Genomic DNA, 21,989 nt, shown 5'->3' on the forward strand with positions numbered 1-21,989 from the left:
AGAACCTACAAATAATAAAGATATTTTTCTGAGGATACTGTTTTTCTTTCCAAAAATCAGATAGACTTATTGATTGATCAATAGAGATAATGTCCAATTATGATGAGGAAATTGGGAAACAAATTTTTAAATCTTCTTGATAAATCACTAACACTATCTACTGAAATAAATGTGATGACCCTAGGACCTATAAATTATAGTTTTAACTATATAACTACAAAAATTAACATACATGTACAGAGACAAGAGGACTATAATTGCTAAATTGTTTATAATTAAAAAAGAAATGATTCTAATCCCATAAACATAAATGGATTAAATAAATCATGGCATATCCATGTTGAAATGGATTCATCAGTTCTTACAATGCATGTTTTAGAATTGAAAGCTAAAATCCATATGATTTTATCATATCTCAATAGATGCAGAGAAAGCCTTTGACAAAATTCAACATCCATTTATGATTAAAAAAAAAAACCCTCCATAAAGCAGGCATAGAAGGAACATACCTCAACATAATAAAAGCCATATATGATATATATGATAAACCCACAGCAAACATTATCCTGAATGGTGAAAAATTAAAAGCATTTCCCCTAAAGTCAGGAACAAGACAAGGGTGCCCACTCTCACCACTACTATTCAACATAGTTTTGGAAGTTTCAGTCGCAGCAATCAGAAAAGAAAAAGAAATAAAAGAAATCCAGATTGGGAAAGAAGAAGTAAAACTCCACTGTTTGCAGGTGACCTGATCCTCTACATAGAAAACCCTAAAGACACCACCAGAAAATTACTAGAGCTAATCAATGAATATAGTAAAGTTGCAGGATATAAAATTAACTCACAGAAATCCCTTGCATTCCTATACACTAACAATGAGAAAACAGAGAAATTAAGGAAACAATTACATTTACCATTGTGATGAAAAGAATAAAATACTTAAAAATAAATCTACCTAAAGAAACAAAAGACCTATATATAGAAAACCATAAAACAGTTATGAAAGAAATCAAAGATGACACAAATAGATGGAGGAATATACTATGTTCATGGATTGGAAGAATCAATATAGTGAAAATGAGTATACTACCTAAAGCAATCTATAGATTCAATGCAATCCCTATCAAGCTACCAATGGTATTTTTCAGAGAACTAGAACAAATAATTTCACAATTTGTATGGAAATACAAAAAACCTCGAATAGCCAAAGCAATCTTGAGAAAGAAGAATGGAACTGGAGGAATCAACCTATCTGACTTCAGACTATACTACAAAGCTACAGTCATCAGGACAGTATGGTACTGGCACAAAGACAGAAATATAGATCAATGAAACAAAACAGAAAGCCCAGAGACAAATCCACGCACCTGTGGACACCTTACCTTTGACAAAGAAGGCAAGAATTTACAATGGAGAAAAGACAATCTCTCTAACAAGTGGTGCTGGGAAAACTGGTCAACCACATGTAAAAGAATGAAACTAGAACACTTTCTAACACCATGCACAAAAATAAACTCAAAATGGATTGAAGATCTAAATGTAAGACCAGAAACTATAAAACTCCTAGAAGAAAATGTAGGCAAAACACTCTCTGACATAAATCATAGCAGGATCCTCTGTGACCCACCTCCCAGAGTAATGGAAATAAAAGCAAAAATAAACAAATGACACCTAATTAAACTTAATGGCTTTTGCACAATGAAGGAAACTATAAGCAAGGTGGAAAGACCGCCTTCAGAATGGGAAAAAATAATAGCAAACAAAGTAACTGACAAAGAATTAATCTCAAAAATATGCAAGCAGCTCCTGCAGCTCAATTCCAGAAAAATAAACGACCTAATCAAAAAATGGGCCAAAGAACTAAACAGTCATTTCTCCAAAGACAACATACAGATGGCTAGCAAACACACGAAAAGATGCTCAACATCACTCATTATCAGAGATATGCAAATTAAAACCACAATGAGGTACCATTTCACACCAGTCAGAATGGCTGCTATCAAAGTCTCCAAACAATAAATGCTGGAGAGGGTGTGGAGAAAAGGGAACTCTCTTACACTGCTGGTGGGAATGCAAGCAAGCACAGCCACTATGGAGTACAGTGTGGAGATTCCTTAAAAAACTGGAAATGCACCTCCCATACGACCCAGCAATCCCACTGCTGGGCATACACACCAAGGAAACACTAATTGAAAGAGACACATGTACCGCAATGTTCATCACAGCACTGTTTACAATAACTAGGACATGGAAGCAACCTAGATGTCCATTGGCAGACGAATGGATAAGAAAGCTGTGCTACATATACACAATGGAATATTACTCAGCCATTAAAGAGAATGCATTTGAATCAGCCCTAATGAGGCGGGTGAAACTGGAGCCTATTATACAGAGTGAAGTAAGTCAGAAAGAAACACAGCAAAATATATATTAATGCATATATATGGAATTTAGAAAGATGGTAACGATGATCCTATATGAGAGACAGCAAAAGAGACACAGATGTAAAGAACAGACTCTGGGAGAGGGCGAGGGTGGGATGATTTGAGATAATAGCATTGAAACATGTATATTACCATATGTGAAATAGATCACCAGTCCAGGTTTGATGCATGAGGCAGGGTGCTCAGGGCTGGTGCACTGGGATGACCCTGAGGGATGGGATGGGGTGGGAGGTGGGAGGAGGGTTCAGAATGGGGGATACATGTACACCCATGGCTGATTCATGTCAATGTATGGCAAAAACCACTACAATATTGTAAAGTAATTAGCCTCCAATTAAAATAAATAGATAAAAAATTTTAAAAAGCATGTGTTAGATCTACCGGGATGGATGAGGAAGTTGTGCTACATTGTTTACTGAGAAGAGAATATGCATTATAATATAGCGACAGAGAACAGTAAAGGAAACGGTAATTTTGAATGAAAAGAGAAAACACATGGAATGATAAACATCAAATTTAACATTTATGGGACTGAATTTAGGAGTGAGAATGAGAGGAAATAAAATCATTTTTACCTTTTATGTAACTTGAGTATTGTTTCATTTATTAAATGAGCTTTATTACTTAGAAACTATTTTATTATGTATTGTTATACAGGGATAGTCATTTAATTCTGTTTCTAAGTTGCTAGGCAGCCTAGAATTCAGGCTGACAGAGACTGAGATGTAAGAACAAAAAATTAATGACAGAAACAGGGTGAGCAAAGCAGCTTCCTTCTCTTTAGTATTCTTCCCACTCTGTTAACATAGGTACTTTAGCATTAGAAATAAGTTGATCTCTAAGCATATCCACAAATGCATATATCAACTCATATATAACCCTGTCTCCACTATGAATCAGTTCAGTTCAGTTCAGTTGCTCAGTCATGTCCGACTCTTTGCGACCCCATGAATCACAGCACGTCAGGCAGGCCTCCCTGTCCATCACCAACTCCCAGAGTTCACTCAGACTCACGTCCATTGAGTCAGTGATGCCATCTAGCCATCTCATCCTTGGTCGTCCCCTTCTCCTCCTGCCCCCAATCCCTCCCAGCATCAAAGTCTTCTCCAATGAGTCAACTCTTCACATGAGGTGGCCAAAGTACTGGAGTTTCAGCTTTAGCATCATTCCTTCCAAAGAAATCCCAGGGGTGATCTCCTTCAGAATGGACTGGTTGGATCTCCTTGCAGTCCAAGGGACTCTCAAGAGTCTTCTCCAACACCACAGTTCAAAAGCGTCAATTCTTCGGTGCTCAGCCTTCTTCACAGTCCAACTCTCACATCCATACATGACCACAGGAAAAACCATAGCCTTGACTAGATGGACCTTAGTCGGCAAAGTAATATCTCTGGTTTTGAATATGCTATCTAGGTTGCTCATAACTTTTCTTCCAAGGAGTAAGCGTCTTTTAATTTCATGGCTGCAGTCGCCATCTTCAGTGATTTTGGAGCCTGAATAAAAAGGTAAAAATTAATAATTTCTCTGGATAAAAGAAAAAGTGTAAGTTTGTAACCTATGGCTTTTCTTCCTACCTCATTTCTACCAGTTATACAGATTAACTGCTTTTTGATCACCCTATCTTACCAGTTTAATATTGTGGTGAATCATAGGCAATAAATAACCTTCATTCTTTGAATTAAAGATATAACAGTTCCTACACTATATCCAGTAGTATGGGTTGCCTTCAAATTAATTGTATTATGAAAGGAGCTATGGTTTTGGAATGTCCTCATTTGATTTTTATCCTTATACTGAAAGGTGTTAGTTAGCAAAGAGGGATATTTCTCTTTTGGCATCATACATGTTTTACTCAAAGGTCATATTTCATTTTAAATTTACCACTTGGAAGCCAAGGACAAAATTCAGAAATGGTAGGACTTGGGCTAAGTGATTCTTTAATTCTTTTCAGCTTAAACATTCTATAAATTTATGAATTTTAAGGAAAGGTAGAAGCCAAAACTACAGATAAAGCTCAACATAATCTGTAGGCTTTTGTTCACTGTAGAATTGAATATAACATTGGAATTGTACTAGTCTAGGGTTGGTATAACAAAATACCAGACTAGGTAGCTTAACCTACACACATTTCTTCTTTCCTAGTTCTGGAGCTTGATGGGTCAAGATCAAGGTGCCATCAGGGTCCGTTTCTGGGGAGGCCTCTGTCCTTGGCTTGCAGACAGTGCCTTGTCAGTGTGTCCTCCTGTGGCCTTTTTTGTATGCATGGGGTTTGGGGTAGGAGGGGAAGGGAGAGCACATGTTCTCAAGTGCACTCAGGTACTTCTTATAAGGACACCATTCTTGTTGAATTACAGTCACAACCTTAAGATCCTATTTAAATCACATTGGGACTTATAGCTTTAACCTATTACTTTGAGGAAGACACAATTCAGTCCATAACAGGGAGAAAAATAGGCCTGGGATACTATAGGATACTAAAGTTGTATATGTTTCATTTTATGCTAAGTTTCTGCTTTCTAAGTTTTCATTCCATCTTTTAGTAAAAACAGTAAATTTAAGTGACATTTAACTGCCTTTTCCAGCCAGCAGTCATAATCTTTAAAGTCTAATTTTATAAAGGCATGCATTATTTTGTTAAATTGTTAAAATGTCTTTAACATTTTATGCAGAATATATGCATATATCTTTCTAAAGAGTTATGTTTAAAAATATGTCTTTAAAAAACTTTTCCTTTTAAAATAGCTTTAGTGTGGAAAGAACTGTTTAAATCTCAGTTAGATGTTAGAAGTCATCAGTTTCTATTATTTAACTGCCACTATAGAAGTATTAGTTGGTTGTTAAATACTTTTTTCTGATTTATAAAAAAAATCAAAATATAGAAGAACACAAAAATCACATCTAATTACAGAAAGAACCAACAAATAAACATTAATATTATTGGTGAAATTCCTTTTAGTCACTTTTCTATATCCATAGAACAGAAAGTGAAATTACAAAGTTTGAGTAATACTCTTCACCCTGTTTTGTGTATCAAGTTGAATTCAGCCTCCAACTTTTATCTCAGCAGTATGAGATTAGGTTTGCTGAAATTGGATTGACAAGTGGTCCTTTTCTACAAATGAGGGTAACATTTTCTTCTCCCATTACAATTCTCTGCCAAAACTGAAATGGAAAATAATACTTCCCACTGAATTGTCATTTGATACTGCCTTGAATTTCTTGAACTCTTGGTGTAATGAGACTTTATAAGAGTCTCAGTATCCACTCCTGTAGGCCTCAGGCTCAGGGACTTGTAAGAATTTAAAACTATCACTTTGCCAGTCCCAAGCCTACCCTGTCTCTGTGCAGTAAACAGGACTCATTCCTCTGTTCGTGGCTTCTGGGACAATACTCAAGAGATCTGGAGTAGTCTTGGCAAGAGACAGTCTTTAGCTTAACTTCTTCAGATCCTATTTTGCTCTCCTCATTCTTAAACGTAGATGCCACCCACCCCACCCCAGCACACCTCCTCTGAAGGTAAGAGATTTAATAATCTGACCTGCTACACTATTAACCAGTCCACTTACCCCAGAATACTGAACTTTGCCCATGTTTCCAATCACTGGCTGAGGGCTTATCAGCTTATATGAGCCAACAAGTTGGCTACCATCTTGATAACAAATATGGAACCTACCCAGACTTCTGATACTGTGCTCTCCATCAGCCCAGCCTAGCACAGTGGCCATCCTTCTGGGTTTGTAGCATCTCCTCAGACATTTGTCAGCTGAAAACAATGCACTGTCTAAAAGCTGAGAATTGTGTTTTGTTGGGCAGACATACTGAGGGTTTCAGCCCAGGAGACAGCCACTGTTGGACTGCTCTGAAGAGGTAATGGAGGAGCCAGGATACAAAGGCATTTTTGAAAAGTAACTTGATACTCAGAACATCAAATGATTAAGTTAATTAAAGAGAAATACACATCTCTAGTTAATGCATTTAGCACTCTTCTATGTATAGGAAGTTGTAAGAGTCTGAGCTTATTAAAATCATTCCTTTGATATGCACCTTAACTATTTCACGCTAGTGTTCTGCTTTTCTTCTTCCTGAATCCCCTCAGGGTACACTGTTAAGGGGCAGCTGCAGTGGCTGATGGCCTGATGGCCACAACATCCTTTGTTTACTAGTGTGACAGGAACAGTCTTCATTCACAAGCTTCAGTCAAGGGTGACACAGCACTCATTGATTTTAAAAAAAGAAAAAAACTGCCAAAGTGAGTGATTTTCTTTCTCTGCAGTGCCATTCTCATTTGCTCTCTCTTCCCTTCCACAGTGTTGTGCTGCCTGGAATACCCAGGTAGAGCCTATTTTAGAGCACTTGATATCCACCAAAAACTCTTGCTGTGCTGCTCTAACGCCCATTAATCAAAACAGCTAAACCTCTTCTCACAATCCTTGTAGAGAATAATGGGCCAAGGGAACCTCTACTGTTCAAACCAGGAGCTGTGCTAATGTGTTAAATTAATGTGTTAAACATTAATTTACTTGGATGGCTAAAATAAAGATGGACAAAGGCGAAGGAATGTAGATGGCAAAAGATGACTCAGCACCAAGTTTTTGTCTCAATAATCTCTGTAGAGCTGTGGTTCTACAGAGTAAGCGAGCAGACATTTGTTTCTTTATCTATAAAATGCAAGTAACAATAGGGCTGTGAAGATGAAATGATTGGATGTATGTCAAGGCCTTGGAATAGCACCTGGAATATGGCAAGCATTCAGTAAATATTTGTTGTTGCTGTTAGTATTGATTCTATTGTTAAGTGGAATTTAAAATGGAAAAGATCCAAGCTTTTGTATATCAGTTTTACCGGTTTCTGACTGGTCAATTTGGAGACAGTTATTTGATCCCTGAACCTCCTCTGCAAATGGGAAACATAACGAATCTGGTGCACAAGAAACAACTTGTTCTCTTAACCTCTTTCACCTGCTGTTATTTTTGTTTTCCTTCAGTTACAAAGGAAGGAATAATTTTATTCATAAGAACTGTTGCATGTTTTCATTAGTCCTCTCTCTCTCTCTCTGGATGGGATAGGCTGGCTAAAGTGAGAAGGGCTCTGAAGGAAACAAATCAGAATACAAATCTGAATGAACAACGATATTTGGTGAATGCTGTTTTTTCATGAATACTGAATGCAAACCAGACCTAGCATAATATCTACATTTTGAAACTATATTTATCCTATTCCCATGAAACAAATTGTCAGGCTCAATTTTGTCAAAGCACTTGTTATCTGGTCTTCAAATAAAGATATTTTGAAATTAAGTGGGGAAATATTCTAGGTCTTCTCTGAGAGTTTGGGCTCTAATTTCATCCAAGTATTAGAAGTTAATTAGTTAAGCTTCAGTTCAGTTCAGTTGCTCAGTTGTGTCCGACTCTTTGCAACCCCATGAATTGCAGCATGCCAGACCTCCCTATCCATCACCAACTCCTGGAGTTCACTCAGACTCACGTCCATCGAGTCAGTGATGCCATCCAGCCATCTCATCCTCTGTCGTCCCCTTCTCCTCCTGCCCCCAATCACTCCCAGCATCCGAGTCTTTTCCAATAAGTCAACTCTTCGCATGAGGTGGCCAAAGTACTGGAGTTTCAGCTTTAGCATCATTCCTTCCAAAGAAATCCCAGGGGTGATCTCCTTTAGAATGGACTGGTTGGATCTCCTTGCAGTCCAAGGGACTCTCAAGAGTCTTCTGCAATACCACAGTTCAAAAGCATCAATTCTTCAGTGCTCAGCCTTCTTCACAGTCCAACTCTCACATCCATACATGACCACAGGAAAAACCATAGCCTTGACTAGACAGACCTTAGTCGGCAAAGTAATGCCTCTGCTTTTGAATATGCTATCTAGGTTGCTCATAACTTTTCTACCAAGGAGTAAGCGTCTTTTAATTTCATGGCTGCAGTCACTATCTGCAGTGATTTTGGAGTCCAAAAAAATAAAGTCTGCCACTGTTTCCACTGTTTCCCCATCTATTTCCCATGAAGTGGGACCAGATGCCATGATCTTCGTTTTCTGAATGTTGAGCTTTAAGCCAACTTTTTCACTCTCCTCTTTCACTTTCATCAAGAGGCTTTTTAATTACTCTTTACTTATTTGTTTCGAAACTATGAGCAGGTATGCTGCTGCTAAGTCACTTCAGTCATGTCCAACTCTGTGTGACCCCACATAAGTCAGCCCATCAGACTCTGCTGTCCCTGGGATTCTCCAGGCAAGAATACTGTATAATGCTGTCCAAATTAGAGGGCTACAGATTCATTTATCTTCCACTTACACTGCGAAACATCCATTAAAATGCTTTGCATCTTCCTAGGCATGGGAGAACATACACATTCAAAATAATTAGAAAATAGGGAAATTTGGAATTTTAAGGAAATGGAACAGCTCAAATTATCATATTAAGCCTCCAAAACTACTACTTCATTGAGTGGTCTTCTCAGAGTCTGTGTTCCAGAAACACCTGATTAGCTGATAGAAAGAAACTGCTTCTTTAAAGATACTATCAAAATAGCCTACCATTATCTATATACATCCTAAATCAAGGTCATGTTTTGTTGACCTATTAAAAGAGCCTGATACCTGGTCTTCTATAATTATTATTCTCTCTCTCTCTTTGTTTTCCAAATTATTTAGCTCACTGCATAATTACAATGACAGTCTCTGGAATCACCAATCATATTTTGATAATGAAACCTTTTAAGCCATGTTGGCCAGCATTCGAAAGAGCCTGTCATTTATACTAAGAGATGTGAAGCTTATTCCTTAATGAGTGTCATATACAATTAATTTTCAATAGAGTGAATGTGAAGCCAGGGTGAAAGCCAGTTCCCTTGCTGGTTTTCAAAATGAATACTTTGCTCATTCTAATACTAGAGGAACTTAGATAAACTTCAGGATGTTCGATCTTATTTATTGTTCTCTGGTTCATTTAGCACAGAAGGTCTTTTTATTAGCAGATACCTTAATGATTGAATGATGTTTGTTTCTTTTGGTTATTAATCATGCAACTTAATTTTTGAGAGCTATGTATTTACATACTTTAAATGATGTGAATCTCAATATGTAGGTGTGTTGGGACACCCAGTTGTAAATTAGGCAAGTGTGTTCTGGATATTTATTAGCTTTAATGATAAAACCCATATAACAAAGACTTACTGAGAAACTACTGTGTGCAAGACACTTAGTTAGCTACTATGAGAAGACTGGCCTATGCCTCAGTGAAATTCACAGAGTACTTGCCTTTTGGCCCATTAGATTCAAAGAAAAATCTATGATGAAATATGAATTCCAGGCTCACTGATATGTCCCGTACAGCAGAAAAATGTCTGTTTTCAGAGGAGAGACAGAAAGCAGTATTAAAGAGGCCTCTATATTCCTTGATTATACTTTCTTTAATTTAGACTCATGGATTGCATTTTTGGCAGCAAGATTGATTTTCCTTGTTTGATGACTTACCCATCACTTCCTCTAGTAGGAATGAGCATGTTACTATACTACTGAATTTTCTCATGAAGTTCCCATTGTAGAGATACTGTTTCCTAAAGAGATGCCAGAATCTAAATAGAGCAGAGCCATTAGTGGGAAAGATAGCCTGGACTCAAGTGACCTCTGCTCACTGACTCACTAGCCTCAGTCTCCCCATGCATAAAATGAATGGGTCTCATTAAAGATTAGCTTCTACCATTGCCTTCCTTCAGACACGTTCCTCTGATTGGGGCTCCCCAGAGGAGAGCAATCTAAGAGGCTTCCCTTGGGTCAGGTGCCCTCCTTTTGCTGCAAGTTGGAGAGGGCCCCTTGATGGACAGTTTCAGCCCTGGGAGCCTCAGCAGAGGGAGAGGCCCTAGAGGGGGAGGGGTGCTGAGCTGGCAGAGTGGCTGACGTTCTTTACAACAGTGCTTCTCAAACTATGCAGGGCCAGTGGCTCTTCTTCTTTTCTTTCTCCCCAGTCCTTTGCAAACTGATCCTTTCAAAAAAGACATGTAAGATACAAACCTCTCTCTACATTATTAATCAGGCTTCCTCCATCTCTCAGATTATCCTGTTGCACAATCTCAGAAGAGCTTCTCTCATCCTTGCTGAGGAAATCCCTCCACACATGCCCCTAGAATCCCTCTACTTCTCACCTTGCAGCCTCTTCTCATCCTCTGGTCATCTGACTTAACCTTCACCCCTCAGGAAACTGCAAGGTCCTCCTTTTAAAAATCCAATAATATCTTGTCAGGTTTCATCCTCAAGTTCTCCTCTGGTGCTTACTTATTCCTTCCGGATGGATGCTCTATCCTCAAGGACATCCTTCACAAGAACGCATTTCCCTCCTTCTCCTCTCGTGAAACTTGGTGCCTTTTTCTTTCTCTCGGCCAACTTTCCAAGAGAGATGCTTTTCTAAGATTCAGGGCCCAATTCTTAGGCTCTGCGCTCTTTAAAATTATGAATATCCATGTCCAAAATGGAGTTATGGGATTTTCTTTCAGATTTGATTATATCCCAAGATATTTGCAAACAGTATATCTGATAAGGGACTGAAATCCAAAATATGTTTTAAAAACTCATACCACTAAATGTCAAAAAAAAAAGGTAATCTGATTAGGAAATGGACAGAAGACCTGAAGAGACATTTTCCCAAAGATATACAGGTAGCCACCTGGCACATGAAAAGATGCTCAGCATGACTAGTTATCAGGTAAATGTGCAAATCAAAACTACAGTGAGGCACTTCCCTGTTGGTCCAGTGGTTAAGAATCTACCTTGCAATACAGAGGCCACCAGTTCAATCCCTGGTCTGAGAAGATTTCCCATGCTGTGGGACAACAAAGTCTGTGTGCCACAACTGCTGAGCCCATGCTCAGGAGCCTGCAAGCTGCATCTACTGAGGCCGTGTGCCACAACTATTGAAGCCTGTGCATTCTAGAGCCTGTGTTCCGCAACAAGAGAAGCCACTGCAATGAGAAGTCTGTGTGTGTACTGTACTAGAGAGTAGCCCCTGCTCACCCCAGCTAGAGAGAGCCCACACACAGCATCAAAGACCCAGCACAGTCAAAAGTAAATAAATAGTCCACGTTAAAAAAAAAGAAAAAGAAAAAGAAAAACTAAGATACGACATAATGCCTGTCAGAACAGCTGTTATCGAAAAGACAAGAAATAACAAGTGTTGGCAAGAATGAGTAGAAAAAGTAACCCTAGTACCCTATTGCTTGGAATATAAATTGCAGCCAGTATGGAAAACAATATGGAGGTTCCTCAAAAAATTAAAAACAGAACTACCATATGATCCAGCAATTGCACTTCTGGATATTTATCCAGAGAAAACAAAAACACTAATTTTAAAAGATATATGCACCCCTATTATTTGCAATAGCCAAGATATAGATGCAATTGAACTCTGTATTGATAAAAGAGTGGATAAAGAAGATGCAGTATTCTGGAATGTTACTCAGCTGTAAAAAGGAATAAAATCTTGTCATTTGTCACAACATGTGTAGACCTAGAGGGTACTATGCTAAGGGAAATAAGCCACAGAGAATATAATAAATACCATATGATTGCACTTACATGTGGAGTATAAAAAGCAAGTAAACAGACAAAATAAAATAGACTTATAGATACAGAAGACAAATTGATGGCCACGAGAGGGGAGAGAGATGGGAAAACAGATGAAATAAGTGAAGGAGATTAAGAGGTTAAAAATTCCAATTGTAAAATAAGTAAGTCACATTGATATAATGTACAGCATAGAGAATACAACCAATAATATTGTAACAACTTTGTACCATGACAGATGGTTCAGTTCAGTTCAGTTTCAGTTCAGTTCAGTCGCTCAGCCCTGTCAGACTTTTTGCGACCAGCACGCCAGGCCTCCCTGTCCATCACCAACTCCTAGAGTTTACTCAAACTCATGTCCATTTAGTCGATGATGCCATCCAACCGTCTCATCCTCTGTCCCCTTCTCCTCCCACCTTCAATCTTTCCCAGCATCCCCTTCCAATGAGTGTTCAAGACTGATTTCCTTTAGGATGAACTGATTGGATCTCCTTTCAGTACAAGGGACTCTCAAGAGTCTTCTCCAACACCACAGTTTAAAAGCATCAATTCTAGATACCATGGTATCAATTCTAGATACCATGACAGATGGTATCTATACTTAATGAAATAGATAATGTACAAATAATGTATATAAATAGTGAATCACTGTTATACACCTGAAACTAATAGGATATTGTATGTCAATTATAGTTCAGTTTATAAAGATTTGGTTCTATCTCTGTGTTAGAATTTAGCTAGTCATAAGATAATAGTATGTATATACTCCCAATAGTGTCTGGAAGAAGATAATGGACTAGAACTTCTAACTAGACAGTGCTGACTCATTTACTGAAAAAGTGGGATACCATCACTAACACATAAAATAAGGGATAAACAACTTCTTTTGTTTCCTTCTTACTTGATGCCTTTCTTTGTGTCTGGAGCTTTGGCAGGTATGAGAGGTGAAACTGTAAAAAGCCTTTTATCATCCAAAGTCAATAGGTAGGTTTCCTTTGTCAATAACAGGTTCCTTAACTCTCTGACCACCTGTGTCATGATATATGAAATCACTTTCTACAAAATTTTGTAATTTTCTTATGTTTCTTCAAATCATTGTGTGTAATAGTTGACTTTCCCTGTTCCAGGATCCTGGCTTTGTGTAAGCTCCATTTTCTTATTTTCTTCTAGCACCTGTGTTCTCATTAGAGGCGAAATAAATGACATTCAGAACTTCCACTAAGGTACTATAAGGTAAGATCCTTTCATGAGTTGAAATCTTTGCTTTAAAAGGGGGGCTTATGGCTTGATTTATGAGAAGAAATTAAGAAGGAATAGGAATTCTGTTTGATGCTTTTTAATACAATTTATAATCATTACTGTATATGTCTTAATGTAAATATACAATCATGCTCAATTTTGTGTATCTTAATAAAGATGCTTTTTTTTTTACTTATTTGCTCATCAGATTCAAAATTACAATGAAGGCATTTGTTGAAATATGAGATAAGTTGATTTTATTTCAAAAGCTTGTTTGTATCTTAACTGTAGTAACATAAGGGTTTTTAAAATGCCATTAGATTTATTATTGCATGAGACAAATATTGAACTTCAATAAGGTTGTTAGGTCTTGTGATTCTCAAATCTAAATGGAGAATTAGCTGGTTCTAGTATTCATATCTGGTCAAGTTGCTGGACGTATTTCTATACCTTATTTAGTATTCACAAATAGTGCCATCAGGGTTAAGTGTTATGATTCCCATTTTACAAATGAGGAAACCGATGCTTTGAGATGTTAAGAACTTTAATGTCAAAGGCAAGGTTTGATCTTAGACATGTCAGATGCCCTTCCCTCTACGCTGCTCCCTTAATGCTAGTCCTCACATTATGATGCCAGGAGCCTGTACTGTTGCTGTGGGATTGTTAATACACTAATCCTTTGAATGTTCTTCAGTAATATAGACATTCCACCAAATTATCCATTTATCAAACAAAGTGAACCGAGGCTATTTCATATATAGAAAAGAGAAGAATCTGGTTTGGGGGACTCAGGATGAATTGAAATTGATTGTAAAAGCAGATAAAGGAAATACTAATTCCAAGTTTCTTCTTTTGCTTTTTGTTCTTTTAAAATAAAGGTTTAAGAGTAATGGTGCAAGTATGGCTACCAAAACTAAGCTATTAGACTATAGTCCTGACATTAAATACTTTACACTCATTAGGCTCAGAAAAAAATGCAGGTTAAAGATAAATTATATAATTAAATTCCTTTCCAAAGAAAGTCATGCAAGATATTGAATAAGGTACTGAGCTGAGTCGGGGGAAGAAGGTGCTGGTTAATGGAAAAGTCCCTGGGCTGGAAAATAGGAAACGGGAAATGCAGGTGACAGCAGCTCTTGAAGGCTTAAAAAAGCTATTTTACCTCTCTGGACCTTTGTTCTTTATTTGTAAATGGAGACTGTACTGGTACTCTCTTAATATAAAATAATAACTTGTCTTTTGGATGTCCATTGCTAATGTACGGAAGTGCTATGTCTACTAAAGTCAACTTTTTTCTTTATGGCCATTGAACTAGAGTTATCAGCTATTTTCCTGTTCCTGTTCTTTATTTTAAATACATCCTGAAAGTCTTAATTTCTTTTTATTCTGTTACCACCCTGATTATCATTCAGTCTTGCTGGGACAACTGTGTAAGCTTCCTGATGGTCTCCTGGCTTCTATTCTTCCCGCACCAAAATCCGTTCAGTGTGCAAGACTAGTGTCTGGGGGAACCTGGGTTAGAGCTTGTTATTCTGTGCGCTCATGCTTGTGCATGCTGCCATGTGGGGCTCTTTTCCACCATAAGGACTGGGGTCCGCCAGGCTCCTCTGCCCATGGGATTTCCCACACAAGAATACTGAAGTGAGTTGCTATTTCCTTCTCCATGAGATCTTCTTGACCCAGGGATTCAACCCTAGGCTCCTGCATCGTCTCCTGAATTGCAGGCAGATTCTTTACCGCCGAGCCACCATAAGAATCCAACTAACTATTCTCTGTAAATGAGCACTGTTCCAGCTACCCAAATTTAATTCCTTTTAAAAATGAGAAGTTTTATTTTTAAGGCACATTCAAATATTCCCATATGGAAAAAATACTTATTTGTGTAGCTTGAGGGATTTAGGAAAGATATGAATAATTCTCACATGTGTTTATGGTTTATTTTATGGTCTAAGCTCCTTGAGGGCAGGGATTCCCTAGTCTCTTCCTCTCTGTGTGAACTACAGTACCTCTAAAGAAGCCGGTTCCCTGCAAGAAACTTAGTAAATATTTATTGAATGAATGAATATAGAGTCAGAAAATGCCTTGGGTAAAATATCTCAAAAATGAAATAAAATAAGCAGTGCTTATAGATGTCCCTGAAAGGCTTATTGCTTTAGATGGCGGTTGGAGTGGAGAGAGAAAAGTAGAGGAAAAGATGAAAAAACAAATTCTGGGAATGGGGACAGATAGCATTGCACACAGAAAAGAGCAGTCAATTGTTTGGAGGGACCACTTGTGGTATTTTCACTAGTGACATTTCTTTTTTTTTTTTAATTTTATTTATTTACTTTGGCCACACTGGGTCTTCCTTTCTGTGTGGGTTTTACTCTAGTTTTGGCGAGTAGGGGCTCCTCTCCAGTTGCAGTGCCTGGGCTTATTGCGGTGGCTTCTCGTGGAGCACAGGCTGTAGGGAGCTGCAGCACTTGGGCTTCCTAGTTGTGGCTCATATGCTGAGCACAGGCTCAGTAATTGTGGCGCGCAGGCTTAGTTGCTCTGTGGCATGTGGGATCTTCCCAGATCAGGGATCAAACCCGTATGTCATGCGTTGGCAGGTGGATTCTTTACCACTGAGCCCCCAGGGAAGCCCACTAGTGGCATTTCTTATCAGTTGTAATGGGTGAAAGAGCCCAGTCCTTTGGATCTTGCATAGTTGTATTAGTTAAGCCTGGCACATAGATGATTAGAAATCTTTGTTGAATGAAGACCCAAAAGAATGAAATAATAAATTATCAAACTGCTAAAAGCAAAAGTTTGCTTTTTTTTTAATAGCCATGATAATATTCCCTTGATGCCAATATTTAGTCCCTGTTAGTAACTGAAATTCCAAATACAGTGAGTATGAAAAATGTTCCATGAAACTGAGTTCAATTACTGTGCTAAGCTTCACTCTTAGAGAGCTTCAGTTATCCCATCTTCCAGTCATTTGTCACAGGGACAATCCAGGATGGCACGCTATGGAAATGTGTTAAAATGCTGATGGGAAAACGGAAGCTCAAAAAATGTCTTATCTGTCAATTAAATGATATAGCCTTGTGGTTAGATTACAGCAATTTGGGGGCTTTTTGTTTTCTGCTGATTGAGATTTGACAGCTGTTTATAAAATATTTACATTCTGATTTCAGTCACATTGACAGTACTTTTGGATCTTTGGAAGATGTTAATTGTATGTTAGGAAAGTGTTTTAAAAAGTTTAAAGCTGATCTGTTGAGGGGGAAAAATCTTCGAAAAATTTTACGAAGGAAGGAAATCCACTTTATAAAATGATAAACTTTTAATAAAAGTCAGACATGATAGACATTTGGGACCCAGGAATACTATATGTGATGGGAAGGAGTATCCTTCTCCGCTTTGCCTGTTTTGGGTCCCTTTGCTTTTGTCTAGCTGAGTATACATGCTTCTCGCCTTTTTTCACTTAATTATGCTGATGTGATATTTTTATGATAGGTACATGGGTAAATTAGTTAGGATTTGAGGACATCTGTATGGACTTTTGTGAAAAAAATTCAATACATATACTTGGTATTAAGTGAAGAGAAATTAATGAAACAGAAACAGACTCAAGGACATAGAGAACATACTTATGAGTACCAAGGTCAGTGGGGGAGGGATGGAATGGCAATTTGGGGTTAATGGATACAAACTATTATGTAAAGAATAGATAAACAATAAGGTCCTACTATATACCACAGGGAACTATGTTCAAAATCCTGTGATAAACCATAGTAGAAAAGAATATGAAAAAGAATGTGTATATATATATATATATAACTGAATCACTTTGCTGTACAGCAGAAATTAACATCTTATAAATCAACTATATTTCAGAAAAATAAATTTTAAAGAGAAGAATAAAAAATAAAAAGTATTGGAAATAAGAATAAGTATTGAATTTCCAAATGGAATATTGTCAAACATTTTAATGAAAACCATAAATTCACAAGTAACTTTTCCTTATAAGATACTGTTAGACACGATGACTTGTATTGATAATTTTAAATCAGTTTTCTCTCCAAAGTCTTGATAGTTGCTTTTTGTGGGATGCTTTGTAATAAAAAGAAGATGATAAAAATTCTAAAACTGATTTTTATAGCCATTCAGAAGGTTCCTTCGATTGAAATTACACCTAAAGAATATGACAGCTATTGCATTCTTCCACTGAAAACTGTAATGATGAAATTTCTTAGGATAAGGCAAATGATTCTGGAATCCAACCTAACATTTGATATCAAATATTTAAAATTTTTGTAGAAATCATATATTCTTTTATAGCCTCACCCTGCCCACTGCTTGGACCTCACTAGAAGGGTATATCAGCTATAAATGAACAGAAGTAGCCTCAACCCTCTCTAAGGGACCAGGAGCTAAAGTATAATTGGAGGCCCTGGATCCACTCCCCCCCACAACCCCTGCCTCTTTTCTGCTCCTTCCGTGCCTTACATGAACATTCAGCCTGGAAGCCCTACCCACCTGCTCCCACTGTGTCACAGTGCTTCCTTGACCACCTGCTCGGTCCTGGATGCAGGGGAGGATGTATCTGGTGAAGACCCCCTGTGTACCCTAGCAGTGAGTAGACTCGGGCCTTTGGACAAAGGATTCTGGGAACCTGAGTATATGAAGCCTGTTCAAAAAGGAAGCCAGTTTGCCTTGGCCATGTCCCTTACAAAGGATGATGTCGAGAGAAAAGCCAGAATGGCTCCTCTGACTCAGTGCTTCTCAAGCACAAACGTGTGTGCAATCTCCTGTTCAAATACAGATTCTGGTTCATAAGGGCTAAGGTGAACTTACCCTTCTGCATTTAGGCCGCATACCCAGCTGCTGCTGTTGCTGACTGCACTCTGAGAAGCAAGACTGTAATGCACAAGCCAAGGGGTCCCTGCTTGGATCTCAGGGTGGGTACTGAACACAAGTACCAGCTTTAGGTGAAGACAAAGATGTGGGCCTGCTGTGGAGAGCTGTCCTCCCCGGAGCCCCCCAGCCTGGATCTACTCCTGGTACTCCTCCCTATTCTGCACCAGATCCCTTGGCAACGTGTCCCTGTTCCTTCATCCATTCACAGCCCCTGGTCCCTGCAAGCCAACAGATCACTCTTTGGCGAGACACTCAGTTTGATGTTTGGGTGGCAGAAGCTATCCCAGCTGTGCTTAGGGCATCTCAGAGGAGCAGCAGGTACTGGGAGTCCCCATTATCCTTGCAGCCTTGAGACTGGAGGCTCATTATCAGACTCCTGAGGACTGAGGCCCCCTACTGAGGCCCTGCTAGCCACACGGGGGTCTCAGGGCTCCAGTGTGGATCTTATACACTGGGGTACTACTGCCCAACACATGGAATGCTCCACAGTTAGGTTTAAAAAGGCACTTTAAGTGAAGGTAGAAAATCTAATAGTTCTCTAGCAAGATTTTAATATATTACCTGGGAATAGATGAAAAAGCAATTTCATTTTCAGAAATGACCCAAAATGAAAACAATCCCCTTTTCTTAAAACAAACAAAAATATTTAAATCCTCAGTGGAACATTTGAACTAAAAGAAATAGAAAATCCAGACCAGGAACAAAATAAAGCAGAAAATCACAGATAATATTTTTAAATAAAAAGAGCATTTGGGTGTTATGCTATACACAAAAGAAGTAAAATGCAAAAAAATCAAAGTAAATTGATCAAATGATCAAAAATATATCACAAAGTAGCGTTTAAGACACAGAACATAAAATTCACAGAAAGAGTATCAGAATATGGACCTAAAAATAAAATAAATCTTATGGGATAATTATAAAAATTGTAACAAAAGAGTAGTTATAGAAAACTAGGAGTGATCAGGTAAAGTAATAAAGATGATTTGTAAAAATCCAAATTTGAAGTTAGTAGTTTATATTTTTTAAAGAAAGAGTGTTTTAGACACTGTTCCATAACATGGATAGGTTAAATTACATTTGGAGAGAAATGAGGAAACTCATAGGCTTATAGTAAAAATTGTATAAAGTAATGTGAAAATGAGAGGCTCAATCTTCACATCAAACAACATGCACCATGCTGCAAGTATAAGAAGAGAGAAATTCAAAGCACATATAAGAATGCTTTGAGAAAAAAAACAGATCTCATAATGTGATAAAAGGCAAAAGCTGTGGACATGCTATATTTACATTCCAGCATATCCTAGGGGAGAAAAAAGAAAATTCAATTTACACAGTTTCTTATTATTCTAAGATTGCAAACTCTGTCCAGTTTTCCTTTCAGCAGAATACTTATTCAATTCCTGCTGTATGTTCCTGAGATGAAATTTCACATCTTCTGTACTAATACTTTAATACACAACTTCTCTCATGAAGAGCTTGCAGTCCAGTTTTGATGACAAGCTACATGCATTTTTTTAGTGAGTGTTACAGCTAAGGCCAGATTTAAGTAATGAGACCAAGTAGTTTAAATACCAGATTATGACTTGTTGGTTGGCATGGGCTATATCTTTAGCCTGTTGACATTCTTGATTTTTTTTTACGGTATATCACTTTTTTACAGTGATACAATGTTTATGATGTGGGATAATGACATTCCAAGGTGGAAGAAAATGTAGCATGTTTATATGGCTTTAAGGGCATAGAGACCCTTCTACAAGAAGAGGGTGATATCAGATAGAAAAGGAAACTGTCAGCAGGAGGAAAGAATAGATTCAAAAAACAGCAGGAGGACTTTCCTGGCAGTCCAGTGGTTAAGACTTCACCTTCAAACGCAAGGGGTGTGGGTTCAATTCCTGTTCAGGGAACTAAGATCCCACATGCCTCATGGGCAAAAAAACAAAAGCACACAAAGAAGCAGTGTTGTAACAAATTCAATAAAGACTTTAAAAATGGTCCGCATCAAAAAAATTAAAAAAGACAGCATGAAGTCTGGACCTTACTCCTTCCCTATGTCAGTTTTATGTTGACTGTCTCGGGTCTTCATACTTTTTCATGAAGATTTGAAATTCTTTGTAAGATTGTCTTTCATATGTAAGTGGAAAGTGGGCTCAAGTCGCAAAGGGAAAATAAACAGCACCCCTGCCTAAGTTTTCCTTTGATTTTTATGGCTTCCTCCTTCTCTGTCTCTCACCTTCTTTGACCACGTTCTTTCTTTCAATTTCCTCATGTGTCTAGCACTCCTCAAAGAGCTGCAGTTTGGCCTCTGATTGGCCACTTGACTGGCACTACAGTTGCCAAAATGAGCAGAGATCCTCTGGCTGATAAACCCCAAGAACTTTTGAGCCTTAACTCTCTTGACTTCTCTGCCAATTTTATTCCCACTGACCTTTTTGAAATTCTCTCTTTCCTTACCTTCCAAGGAACTTCAATCTGATTAAATCTCCTGGTACCCTTTTCCCCTCCTTGTCTTTCTCTCTTTCTCCCTCCCTCCTTTCCTGCTTTCTTTTTTTTTTTTTCCCTTCTGTCTGTTGCTTAGGTACAAACCCCCTTCCCTCCCTCCACCAAAATTCTATTCAGAGTTCTTTTCTTTTTAATTCACTTAATTTCCAGGATTAAGATACAGTCTTCAGCCCAGTGACTCAGATCTCTTCTGCCTCGAGCCTAGACATCTTTCCCTAGTCCGCATCTGTACATCCAACTGGACTACTCTACTCTGTGGGCTTTCACCCTCGACCCCAGTCAGGATGGCAGAACCTAACTCCTCTGCCCCATTCCACTTCTCCACGTCTCTGTCCAAGCCTTCTGTGTATTATGCAGGATCTACCCAGACACTAAATGCATCCCTCTCCCTTTCTGAAATGAAAATCTCATTATAATTCAAATTGAGCCACTTCCTAGCTGTCTGACCTTCAGCATTACTTAACTTCTGTGTCTCTCAGTTTTCTTATTTGTATAATGGAAAAAATAATAGCATCTGCCTCACAGGGGTGTTGTAAAAATAATAAATGGCACATTGTAAGTTCTCAGTAAATAATAACTATTTGATTGTTTGACATGAGCAGATTCCTCACTGACTTAAAAAGAAAGGGAGAAAACCCCTAGATTTCATAACATATGATTTGTTTTGTTGCTTAATTTTCAAGCTTCATTTCTTGTCAGTTCCTCCCCTCCTCTGAGCTCACTTGTGTCTCTTCCCTTTACTGGATCATGAGTTAGCCATAATTTCCACTGACCTTCAGAGTGTGTGGGGGAGACCTCTACTTGGCCTCTTCTCCCCAAGTCTAAATTAGTTTTTCCTCCATGAGAGGAGAAACACTCTTCTCCTAGAGAGCCATGATCTTAGAGATGGTTCATTCTGTGTGGCCATTGTGTGTGCAGCTTCTTTGTGGTAGCTGCTAAGTCCCTTCAGTCGTGTCCGACTCTGTGCAACCCCATAGACGGCAGCCCACCAGGCTCCCCTGTCCCTGGGATTCTCCAGGCAAGAACACTGGAGTGGGTTGCCATTTCCTTCTCCAATGCATGAAAGTGAAAAGTGAAAGGGAAGTCGCTCAGTCGTGTCCGACTCTTAGCGACCCCATGGACTTCAGCCTACGAGGCTCCTTCGTTCATAGGATTTTCCAGGCAAGAGTACTGGAGTGGGGTGCCATTGCCTTCTCCGAGAGGATGCACCATTTATGTGCAAGTGGTTTTGAGAGACCTTCTAACCCTAGTGTGTGGACCACAAAAGAATAAACAGTAGGATGCGTCAATTGTACACCTAGAATTGGCCCTGAATAGAGCCAGCCCTCTCCCCTCCAACATTTAAGCCTGAGA

The 21,989-nt window shown here is 38.4% G+C and overlaps 1 protein-coding gene across 2 annotated transcripts in view; it reads left to right on the forward strand.

Moving 5' to 3' along the window:
- The window catches only part of CHRM3 (cholinergic receptor muscarinic 3), a 554,189-nt gene that overhangs the window by 247,485 nt on the left and 284,715 nt on the right, over positions 1 to 21,989 (forward strand). For both annotated transcript variants that reach the window (XM_069571618.1, XM_069571619.1), the window contains one exon: positions 13,179 to 13,241. The gene's annotated coding sequence lies outside the window, so the exon portion shown is untranslated. The remainder of the gene's footprint in view (positions 1 to 13,178; positions 13,242 to 21,989) is intronic.

The sequence above is a fragment of the Ovis canadensis genome, chromosome 25, assembly GCF_042477335.2.
Source record: "Ovis canadensis isolate MfBH-ARS-UI-01 breed Bighorn chromosome 25, ARS-UI_OviCan_v2, whole genome shotgun sequence".
In the NCBI taxonomy this organism is placed as follows: domain Eukaryota; kingdom Metazoa; phylum Chordata; class Mammalia; order Artiodactyla; family Bovidae; genus Ovis; species Ovis canadensis.